This window comes from Lathyrus oleraceus, chromosome 7 (assembly GCF_024323335.1).
Source record: "Lathyrus oleraceus cultivar Zhongwan6 chromosome 7, CAAS_Psat_ZW6_1.0, whole genome shotgun sequence".
NCBI lineage: Eukaryota > Viridiplantae > Streptophyta > Magnoliopsida > Fabales > Fabaceae > Lathyrus > Lathyrus oleraceus.
In genome coordinates, this window is record NC_066585.1 from 124,580,140 (window position 1) to 124,590,780 (window position 10,641).

Sequence of the window (10,641 nt, forward strand, 5' to 3'; positions counted from 1 at the left end):
ATCACACCTTCTCTTTGATTCTTAGTTAATTGAGGTCCCTTTCTCAAAGCAACAATACTTAGACTAGTCAGGTTCCTATTAGAAAATCTGAAATTCTAGTTAACAGACTTTCGATGTCACACGGGTTGTTATGACATCCAATTCTGCGCAGACAAGAATTATGCAGAACTTAAAAAGTAAGTGCAGTAAATAACACAAGGAATTGTTTACCCAGTTCGGTCCAACATGACCTACGTCTGGGGGCTACCAAGCCAGGGAGGAAATCCACTATTAGTAGTATTAATTCAGACCTTAAACCAACTGTTTAACCCTATCACTTAATACCTACCCAATGCAATTTTAATCTTACACTAAGATCAGAGTTCCTACTCACTCCCCCTCAATCACCTCAGTGATTACAACCTTTAATTAAAATTAAAGACAATTATGAAGTCACACTTCAAACAACTCTTGATTGTGCTTAACAGCTTTAATCAAGATACACAGCACTCACGCTTAAAAGCTTAGAGTGACACAACACTTACAACTCAATGAACACCCTATACCAATGCAATCATCTCAGTGATAATAGCTTGGCTCACAAGATACACCTAATACAAGACACACAAAAATACAGTAGTGAAGTATGATGGACACACAAAATCTTCACGCCTAAAATCCCCGAGTTCTGAAAGAAGGATTGCCATCCTTTTATATTGCAGCACTTGGGCCTTGTACTTGTATTTCCTGAATTTAAGGTCAAGCGCGTTAACCTAAATTCCACAACTAGGTTACTAACAAATAGGCTATTTGTTAGGTTCATTTATTATAGCTTAGTTGTTGGTTTCCTGGATTTTAGCTCAGCTGTTGACTTCCTGAAGAATAGCCTGAGAAAAATGCTGAAACAGAAAAACTAAACAACCTACAATTTAGCATATGTTGCCTGGAGTGAATGTCACAACATTTAGTTTGACATCCAAAGCATAGACCATGTGCTAAGTCTGTTATCTTCCTGAAAACAGACTGTACAAATTTGTTGTACTGTACAGGACCAATCTGTCCATACTTCAGTAACAGCGTACATTCATAAATGTCAAAGCATCCAATTTGACATTTACACAATGAGCCTTACGTCAGGTCTGTTATCCTCTTGATAAGCAGACTGAGAAATATACTGAACTGTAGCAGACAACCAACCTGCCTATTATTCAGTATATGCTGTCAATGATGAATGTCATAACATCCAGTTTGACATTCAGACAGTAGGCTTTGTGTCAGGTCTGTTATCCCCTTGATAAACAGACTGGAAACAAATACTGAGTTATTAAAGAACACCAGTTGTTCTATTCCTCAGTAACAGCTGACAGGGATGAATGTCATAACATATAGTTTGACATTCAGTAGATCATGTATTAGCTAAACCTGCAGCATACAACTCAAGTATGTCATGACATCAGTCAAGACATCAGAGTGCAGTTAGATGTTCTAACATACAATGCAGTCAAACAGTCATATCCACAGCATGTCATGACATCAGTCAAGACATTAGAATCCAGCTAGTGTTTTACCATACAATGCAACCAATCAAACATCTACAAACTCCCCCTTTGGCAAATTTTGGGCTAAAACACTTTGGCCTCACAACAGAGTCCACAGCAGCGGAAAACACACATCTAGCAGGAAATTAACCTAGCTAATACACTCAGAGTAGCAGCACACTCACACACATGGAAGTTAAATAAAAACTTCACATATCAGCACATATACAGAAGTTAAATAAAAACTTCTAATTGTAGCACACATACACATACTCACACTCATAGAAGTGGAACATCAGCTGCAGCACAACCTCTGGATTAGAGGATCTTCAATATCTGTTTAGCAAAACAATCTGTTGTACTGGGGCATCACCATCACAGGTGTTACTCCCCCTTTTTGTCAAAAATGTTGCCAAAGCAACACTTTAAGTTACAGACCAACATAACAAAAACAAAATTACACACAAATAGAATTACAGAAAATGATTTATTCATCTGACTTAGAGTCAGCCTCATCATTAGTGCCATCATCAGAATTGGCCTCTTCCTCACCCTCTGAACTTTGCCTTGCAGCTCCATCTGTAGCCTCAGCAGCTTCACCAAGCACACCATCATCAAACATCTCCAATTGGATAATCAGCTTTTCCAACGTGAGCTTCCTAGCCTCCAGCTCTTTGCAAGTCTCTCTGAGTACAACAATGACAGCAGCTTTATCTGGTTGGGTGCCAACACTGGATGTTTCTCCAGTTGTCATGACAATGTCAGGGACATGCTTACCTAGGAACAGTTTGTAATTGAAGGCCAACGGACTCTCTCTTCTTGTCACAAAGTCATTGTCTGTCAAGATGTTTGGGAATTGATTCAGCACAATGCCACATATGAGGGAAGGAAAGGCTATAGGCCCCTTCACACTGAAACTCCCAGCATGTTTCATGGTCTGATAAAAAATGTAGGTTCCATAGTCAAACTTTGCTTTGGTTCCAACAGCATAGATGAACTTTCCAAGCATCACAGACACAGTGGACTTGTGATTTGTGGGCACCCAGTTGGCAGCTCCAACTTTGTGTAGCATAGCATACTTCACACTGAGTTTGCTGGCCACCAGTTTCCCTTTAAGAGGCCACTTCCTGACTTGATTTGCAGTGATGACTTGACAGATTCTGTTGTCAGTCACTTCAAGCTCTGGTTGCACTACATCAGCTCTTCCCAAATACAGATTGATTATTGAGGGAAAGAAGTTCACGCACTTGCCTCACACATAGACCTTTCTGAATTCTCTAGACTTCCCATCTGCACATTCCTCAGACACATTGACAATGAACTCCTTCACCAAAGTCTCATAGCACTTTGGGAGTTGAGTCACAGTTCTCATTAGCCCTGCCTCTTTAATGAGGTCCACAATCTCCTTACACTCCAGGGCATTCTGAGCCAGTTCCCTCTCCAAGGCCAGCCTCTTGTGATAGACAAACTTCCACCTGTTCACACTAGAAGCGAAATGGAATGACACATTGTCAATAGGTACCTCAGGAACACTAGCAGCCAGCTTGCTAGTGGTTGGCTTCTTCTTAGACAGAGATGTTGTGACATCACATGGGACATCTGAATCACACTCCACCACAACAGACTTGGTCTTCATTTTCTTGGGCACCTCTTTGCTCCAAGATTTCGCAGGTCCATGTCCTTTCCTTTTGAGGGAACTCTTTGTCACCTTTGGATTGGGAGAAGTTGCCACATCAACCTCCCTTGTTGGGGACCTCTGCACCACAGTCTTCTTCTCTCTCCTAGTCCTAACCCTTTTGGCTATGCTAGAGACAACTGAGGTCAACAGTTCATTATCAGAGAACTCTTCCAGATTCACTGTGTCAGCATTAGGGTTGTCACTGACATCTTGAGTGACACAGAACTTCTCACCTCTCACATTGTCTGAGGGTTTTTCAATTTTTGACCCCTCATGAGCATCAGGTTGCTCAGCATTGTCAGAGACATTCTTTCTTAACACGACTGCGTTTTCTTGACATGCAACATTATCAGGTATGATAGTGTTCAAGGGAACAGAAACCCCAAGAACATTCTGATTACCAGATAGTATCTTAGTGACAATAGTTGCAATGACGTTATGCACATACCTCGAGCCTTCCCTGGTTTGTTCATCAAGTGCGATTGTTGAGGAGAATCCGGAGACCGTTTCTTTAGGTCTTCTTGCACGGGACAAAGTTGCAGCGTCAGCAACAGGATCCCCCCGGTTAGGGTTGCAAGACTCAGTGCTGGGGGAATCAGACATGGTCGTGTAGGAGGTTGAGTCGGATTGGTGCGACATGATGAATATCTCGGAGGAGAGTTGAACAGTTTCTTTGGAAGAAAGTTTGCAAGACTGAAAGTTGAAGCGATAGAATAGGGAACACTTGTTGCACGAGTAATGTCTATTATTTGTTGACCACTCAGAGTGCACTATTAATTGTTTAATAAGTTGACTTACTAAAAAGTAACTAACTAACATCATTAGTTGCTATAATTTCTCAGAATCGCACATTCCCTCTTTGCCCCTAATTTTGTCAAACTGAGTAGCATCCAATGTCATGACATTCTGAGTGACATTGTACTTAGTCTGCATCAGGTTCATACATACCAGTGATGAACACCTGCTACCAGAAGCTAGGTACTTAGCTTCTGCAGTGGACAATGATACACACATCTGTTTATCCCTTGCTACTGCACCATTTGTATGATGACCAATAGGTGACTCACAGCTTTCAATCAGATATTTTCCACAGTCTGTTCTTTTATCCATAAGCAGATTTGGGATTCCTCTATTTGCTCCCTTGGATATTGTAACACCTCAAAATTTGCCCTCCTCTCTTGGGACTAGCTTAGCATATTGCATTTCATTTTTTAGGGCATTAGGCATTTGCATATTGCATATCATGTGAGAACAAGCAAGTCATCCTCCTAAGTCTTTCTCAGAAGATAGAGAGGTTGAGAGATTCATGCCTGAGGGTCTTATTGAATTGATCAATCATCTGAGGGTTGCTCTTCAATTAGGGTTTTATTGGTTCCTCAAGGAGGTTGAGTATTATCTTGGTTGAAAGGGTATGTCACCATCATCATGGTCTTATCATCCTCAAGGGGTTCATTGTGCCTGATCATGTTCTTTAGGATTAGGGTTTTGACCTCTGGTCAACCCTAATCAGTTGCATTCTACCAGTCAGGGATTTTCAAGGAGATGGGGTCTTTCTTGAGAAGGAGATCATCATATGATTTTATTGAGCTTGTATAAGCTAGGGTTTCATTTTGGAGCCATTTCATCAAGTGGTTGAGGCTCAAAATCATTTGTGCATGTTCAAGTCATCTGTCAACCATAAAAGTCAACTGTGCAAGAACTGAGGGCTAGGAGGTGGAGAAATGAGTTTCAACATCTCATTCATGTTCAAAAGAGGCTTATTAATCATGTCAAATGCATATCTTGAAGAATTTGAGGTCAGATCAAAACTTTCCAAAAATGGAAAGTGACCTATAATTGAAAGTTTCCCAAAATGGAAAGTTTTTGGTTCAAATTCAACTTGATCTTGCATCATCAAAGAAGCTTCAAATGAAATTTTGTCCAACATGCAAGTTGAATATCTCTTTCTCCCATTTCCAAAAAGTCCAAGATCATGAATTTATGATGAATGGTTGAAGAGATATGATCAAATCATTGCCAAGGATGCATGGAACTTCAAAAGGCCATAACTTTTGATTCACAACTCCAAATTTGGTGGTTCTTTTTGCAATATGCTTGTCATGACATGAAGTTTCCAAAACATCCATCACATTGCATGAATTTCCATCATATGATCATTTGTGCATTCAAGTCAATTTTGGAGGGAAAATTGAAAATTCAAAATTGGTGCATTGTATGGACAAAATACCATTGCCAATGTGTTTAAAAAGTGATTTTGAGTGACTTTGATCAAGCACATGACACTGTTCACGTGGGTTTACTACATGCACCATGCAAATTTTCAATTTTTGCCATACACCTTGTTTTCACTTAATTTCAACTTAACTTTGCTTAATTTTGATTAAGAGTGGATTAGCATATCATATATATACATAATTGTAACAGAATTTCAGGAGGTTAATCACAATTCACCATTTCTAGATCTAGTTTTCATTTCCCTCCAAAATTTTCTTCAAATCAAAATTCAAATTTCTTCAACATAACACCTTATTTTTGTGGAAGATTCATGAATATTGAGTGTTTTTGAGTGTGAATCCATCATTTGTTTGAAGAATTGGAGCCATAATCGAGCAGTTGAAGTGCAAGAACATAACCATGACAAGTGAGAATTGAGCTAGATCTACACGTTTTCAAGCTTCAATTTCTTCATCAAACATCATTACAAGTATTCTGGATTAAATTTGGATCATTGCAAGGCCTTAGATCGTGCGTTTTCAAGAGCTGTTCTTCAAGAGGTCACATTTTCAATCCTTTTAATTCTCAAATCTATGTGCATAATCTTGTAGATCTCATGTTGCTGATGATTCTGGTATAAATTTCATGTAAATTGATGCAATATTCATGAAGTTATGTGGATTTGAAATTTTGTAGATCTAGAAGTTTTGATTCGTTTTTTAAGATTCATGTTGAATTAGTGTGAATTGTCATTGGATTCGAAACCTACGTTGCATGAACTTTGAAATGATGTAAAAAAATTTGAAATCTGAAGAATTCTGGAAATTCTGGAAAAATGCTTGAATGTTGTTACTGTTCATTCATCATCTTCGTGAAGAAGATGAAGATCTTCATCTTAGCGACGCCCTAGCGTCCGCGTCTGTCCGTCGCTAGCGTGAGGCTAGGGCTTTCCTGCAAAACGGCGCCGTTTCGTGCCAAGCACTCAGTCTGATTGGCTAGCGCGTTTCTCAGTTCGATTCTGGCTGGTAGCATAATTCAAATTAATTCCTCTTTTGGCTTTTCCCTCCAATAATTACATGCTATGCCATTTTTTTATTTCAATTTTTTTGCTAACTTTAGAAAATCATAATAAATTGAAAAATGCTCCAAATAATCCCCAATTTTTTGCAAAATGATCCTCTGAATGTCTAGAATTTTATGGTGCAAAACTTTGAAGTTGTGCATGGCTGGTTTTTGATTTGTGTTAGACTCTTTGATCATGTGTACATTTGTGACCTTGCTCCATTCATCTTGTAATGAAATGCTTGATTTTAATCCAATGGACATGAAATTTTGTATGATGGTTCTTAAAATGTTGATGGATGTTTTGGTTTTGGTTTGACATTTTTTCCATGTGTCATTTCTGTTTTATGTACATGTTAGCATGGTGTGACAATTTGTGTCACACATTTGGTTGATCAACTTGTGAAATTTAATTTCCATATCAAATGATCTTTGTTTGTTCTAATTTTTTGTGTGATGATCATGTTGGATGTGTTGAGTGCTCATGAATTTTTCCAGAATTATTTGAATCATTTCTGTTTTGATTTGGAATTTTCATTCTCAATGTCCAAATGTATGCTTTGAAATTGTCTTTGACTTCCTTTGCTTATTACATGGACTTGCTAGATGATTTTGTTTTGGTCCTTTTTAGGACATGTTAATATGTGTTTGAAGTTGCATTGTGTTGAATTTCAGCTCCTGTTTTGAATTTTTTCTTCACCTTTGACCCTAGGCTTTGACCTAGTGGTTTGGACTTACATTTGAGTTGTGAATTTCAGGATCAAGTATGCATCTCCATGATTGATGTTGCTCCTTCATTTGAGCTTGGTCATTTGTTGTTGTTGGCTAACATTTGTTTGTTTTGTAGGCTTTGATGATGATTCACTTGAGTTTGCCTTATGGTTTACTCATAGTGCATGTTGGATTGTCTGTGTGTTGTTGACTGTTGTCTGTTTGTCTGAACACTGTACTGATTTGTTTAGTTGTTTACACAGGTACCTAAGTTGCTTTAAGTTCATTTGAACTTTGCTTTGCTTGTAATTGGCATACCACTCAGGTATAATTCCTTGATCTTCATGTAGTCTGGAAGTCCTGTCATGTTACTTTGGCAGGCACCTGTCTGAAGCCCTCCTTAAGAGGCAATGTTTGTGCTTGTTTATCTTTGTGCCTTATATATTCAAAGACCTCCTAAGTGAAGAGGCATTGGCAGATAGAAGGGATGTGCAATCCATCCCCTGCTATTCAGTTGTGTCATTCATCCTGCTCACACCATGTGTTGATACACTTTGAATAAGAACCCAAGATCTTGTTGTGTCAGTCATGTGGAGAAGAGTTCCTTCATTCTGGACTCCCACACTTTTATTGATTGAAGCTCTCCCAGGCCAGGGATAAGAGCTATGAGGCACACCCCTAATTCCCATTTCATCTGCTTCACCCTAACTCTCAATGTTAGGGTTAAGAGCTCAAAACACCCATTTCCAGTTGGCTTGTTTGTCAAGGTTGATATGACCCCTTGACTAAAGCCCAACCTTGCTTGAGCCCCATTGGTTGTGTATAGTGTGTGCTATTTGCTTTTGATGTTTATCTATTTTGCTTCTCATCTCCTTTCTGTAGGAGTCGTATGATCAACTTTTGAGGAAGTTGATGTACGTAGAGATAAACTTGAGTTGACTCACTGCCTGTGTGAGTCAAACTCTTGTTAGAAACCTCAACCTAGGACTATTGTGGATTACATGATAACTATTAGGTTCGAGTCAGTCTCCCTTCTAGTTTGTCATTTCCCAGTCTCTGGTCAGGCTAGAAATTTCTCCCCTGTTAAGGGGAACTACGTTGCCCTGATCCTCATACCAGATGAGGTACGTAGGCAGGAGATCGTGTGAGATCTCTTCGGGCACCCTTTTTTTTCTTTTTGTGTGTGTTTGCTTGACAGATATTAGGCTCGAGTTCCTGACTCCCTTTTAGCTTGTCTGTTTGTTACCCTCTTGTTTGTGTGGAGTCTGACGTAAGTCCAGCGATTGGCAGTTGGTTTCCTTGTTTGGGTTTGTTGCTTGGAGTCTGACGTAAGTCCAGCGATTGGCAGTTGGTTTCCTGTGGGTTGTGTGTGTGGAGTCTGATGTAAGTCCAGCGATTGGCATTCGGTTTCCCGTTTGTTTGTTGTGTGCTTGAAGTCTGATGTAAGTCCAACGATTGACATTCGGTTTCCTTGTTTGGGTTTGTTGCTTGGAGTCGGACGTAAGACCAACCATTGGCAGTCTGTTTCCATTTGTGTGTTTGTTTTGACGTCTCAGCGTCTGTGCGTGTGTTTTGTTTCGGCGTGCATTAGCCGAACTACGGTAGCTCTGATTCTCATTCCAGATGAGATACGTAGGCATAGGATGCGATATCCTAGCGAGCCCGTTCCCTGTTTCCCCGAACTACGTCGATTCTGATGTTTGTTTCTGACAAACTACGTAGGCCCAGGAGGCGATATCCTGTCGAGTCCGCTTTCTCCGTCTTCTTCCATATGTGTTTTATTCCAGTGTGTGTGCATTCTTTTTGAGCAATTATTCAGCAACCTTATTCTATTATTTTGAGCGTGGATCCCGTCGAATACGACGGACGTGAGGGGTGCTAATACCTTCCCCATGCGTAACCGACTCCCGATCCTTACAATCTTCGGTCGTAAGACCATTTCCTTTCCAGGTTTACTTCGAGCGTTTCCTTTCCCTCCTTTGGGATAAATAATGCACGGTGGCGGCTCTGTTTGTTTTGTTTTTCCCTCCGGTTGTTTTTCGCGGATGCGACAACTGGCGACTCTGCTGGGGAAATATAAGAAGTTGACCTCTTGCTGGTCCATCTTCCCTAAGTGAGTCATTCCTAGCGCTCTCTAGGATAGTTTAGGTTGCTTGTGCTGCTTTATTTATTGCATTTATGATTATTATGTTGTGTATATATTTGCATAAATGTTTGCATGCATCATATTATCATTGTGCTGGATTCTGTACAGGTGGGTTCCTCTGAGTTGGGGTGGGTGTTCCGAGTGGGGCTAAAACCCAGGCCCGAGTATACACCTAGGATTAGTGTGGTCTCACGTTCCTCACATGTTGGTTGGGCATGTTGTTGCGACGTGACATACCACAAGCCGGACGAGGTTCTTCTGAGAGAGCTCTTCCATTGTGGAGTATTCCACTTCGGTCGAGTTACCTCTTTAGAGTTGTTGACTTCGGTGACCGTTCTTTCCCGGATCTTTGGTTTAGACGATCTTATGAGAGCTGCAACGGCACACCCAAAAGGGCAAACCTGTTGAGTATCTTTGCCCGATTGTCGAGACCATTATCCGCCTTAGGATGACCTGATTAGAATTCACCTGTGAGGGGAGGGTTTGATTCTTACAGATGCATGTTCTGATGGCGACTCTTTGTTGGTGATTGTTGGGTCCTATTTATAAGTCAGATTTATGGATATTTATTTCTGAAACGCCGGAGTTCTGTCCACAATATTTATCAGTGGGGATCCGTTTATTTCAGGATTCCCTGGGTTGGTTCAGAGATTGTTGTGGCTATCAGTTCAGTGTTTTCTCTGTGATGATGGTGATGATGGTGATGTATCCTTCCGTTCCGTTTATTTCGGAACCTCCCAAATCGGATTTGTGGTTACTCAGTACCTCAGATGGTTGTGATCAGTTCAGAGACCGGGGCTTCTGTACAGTTGATGATCAGATGACTTGGAGGATGGCACAATGCATTGCATTCATACATCAGCATCATTCACATTTTGCATTTATCCGCATCTAACTTATGTTTATCCATATGCAGGGGACATTCTTGATTGAGCTCCTGGTTGAGAGACTTCTTTGCTCAGATATGAGGCCTGGTTTGAAGGACGATGTTGTCTACAGTTTCTTTGATCCAGAGATCAGTGTGCTAAAGGATATGATAGCATGGATTACACCTGACCATGTGGGGGTGTTCCGTGAGACTTATGGGGGTATTCTGAAGATGGTTTTCAGGCTCACAGACAGGAATAGGAGTGCCATCCATACTCTTCTCCAGTTTTATGATCCCGGTTTGAGATGCTTTGTCTTCCCGGATTACTTATTGGGGCCTTTGATGGAGGACTATGCTGGTATCTTGGGTATTCAGATCAGACATCAGGTTCCTTTCTATGCTACTAAGGAAGAACCTGATGTTGGTGGGATCTCCCGTGCTCTTT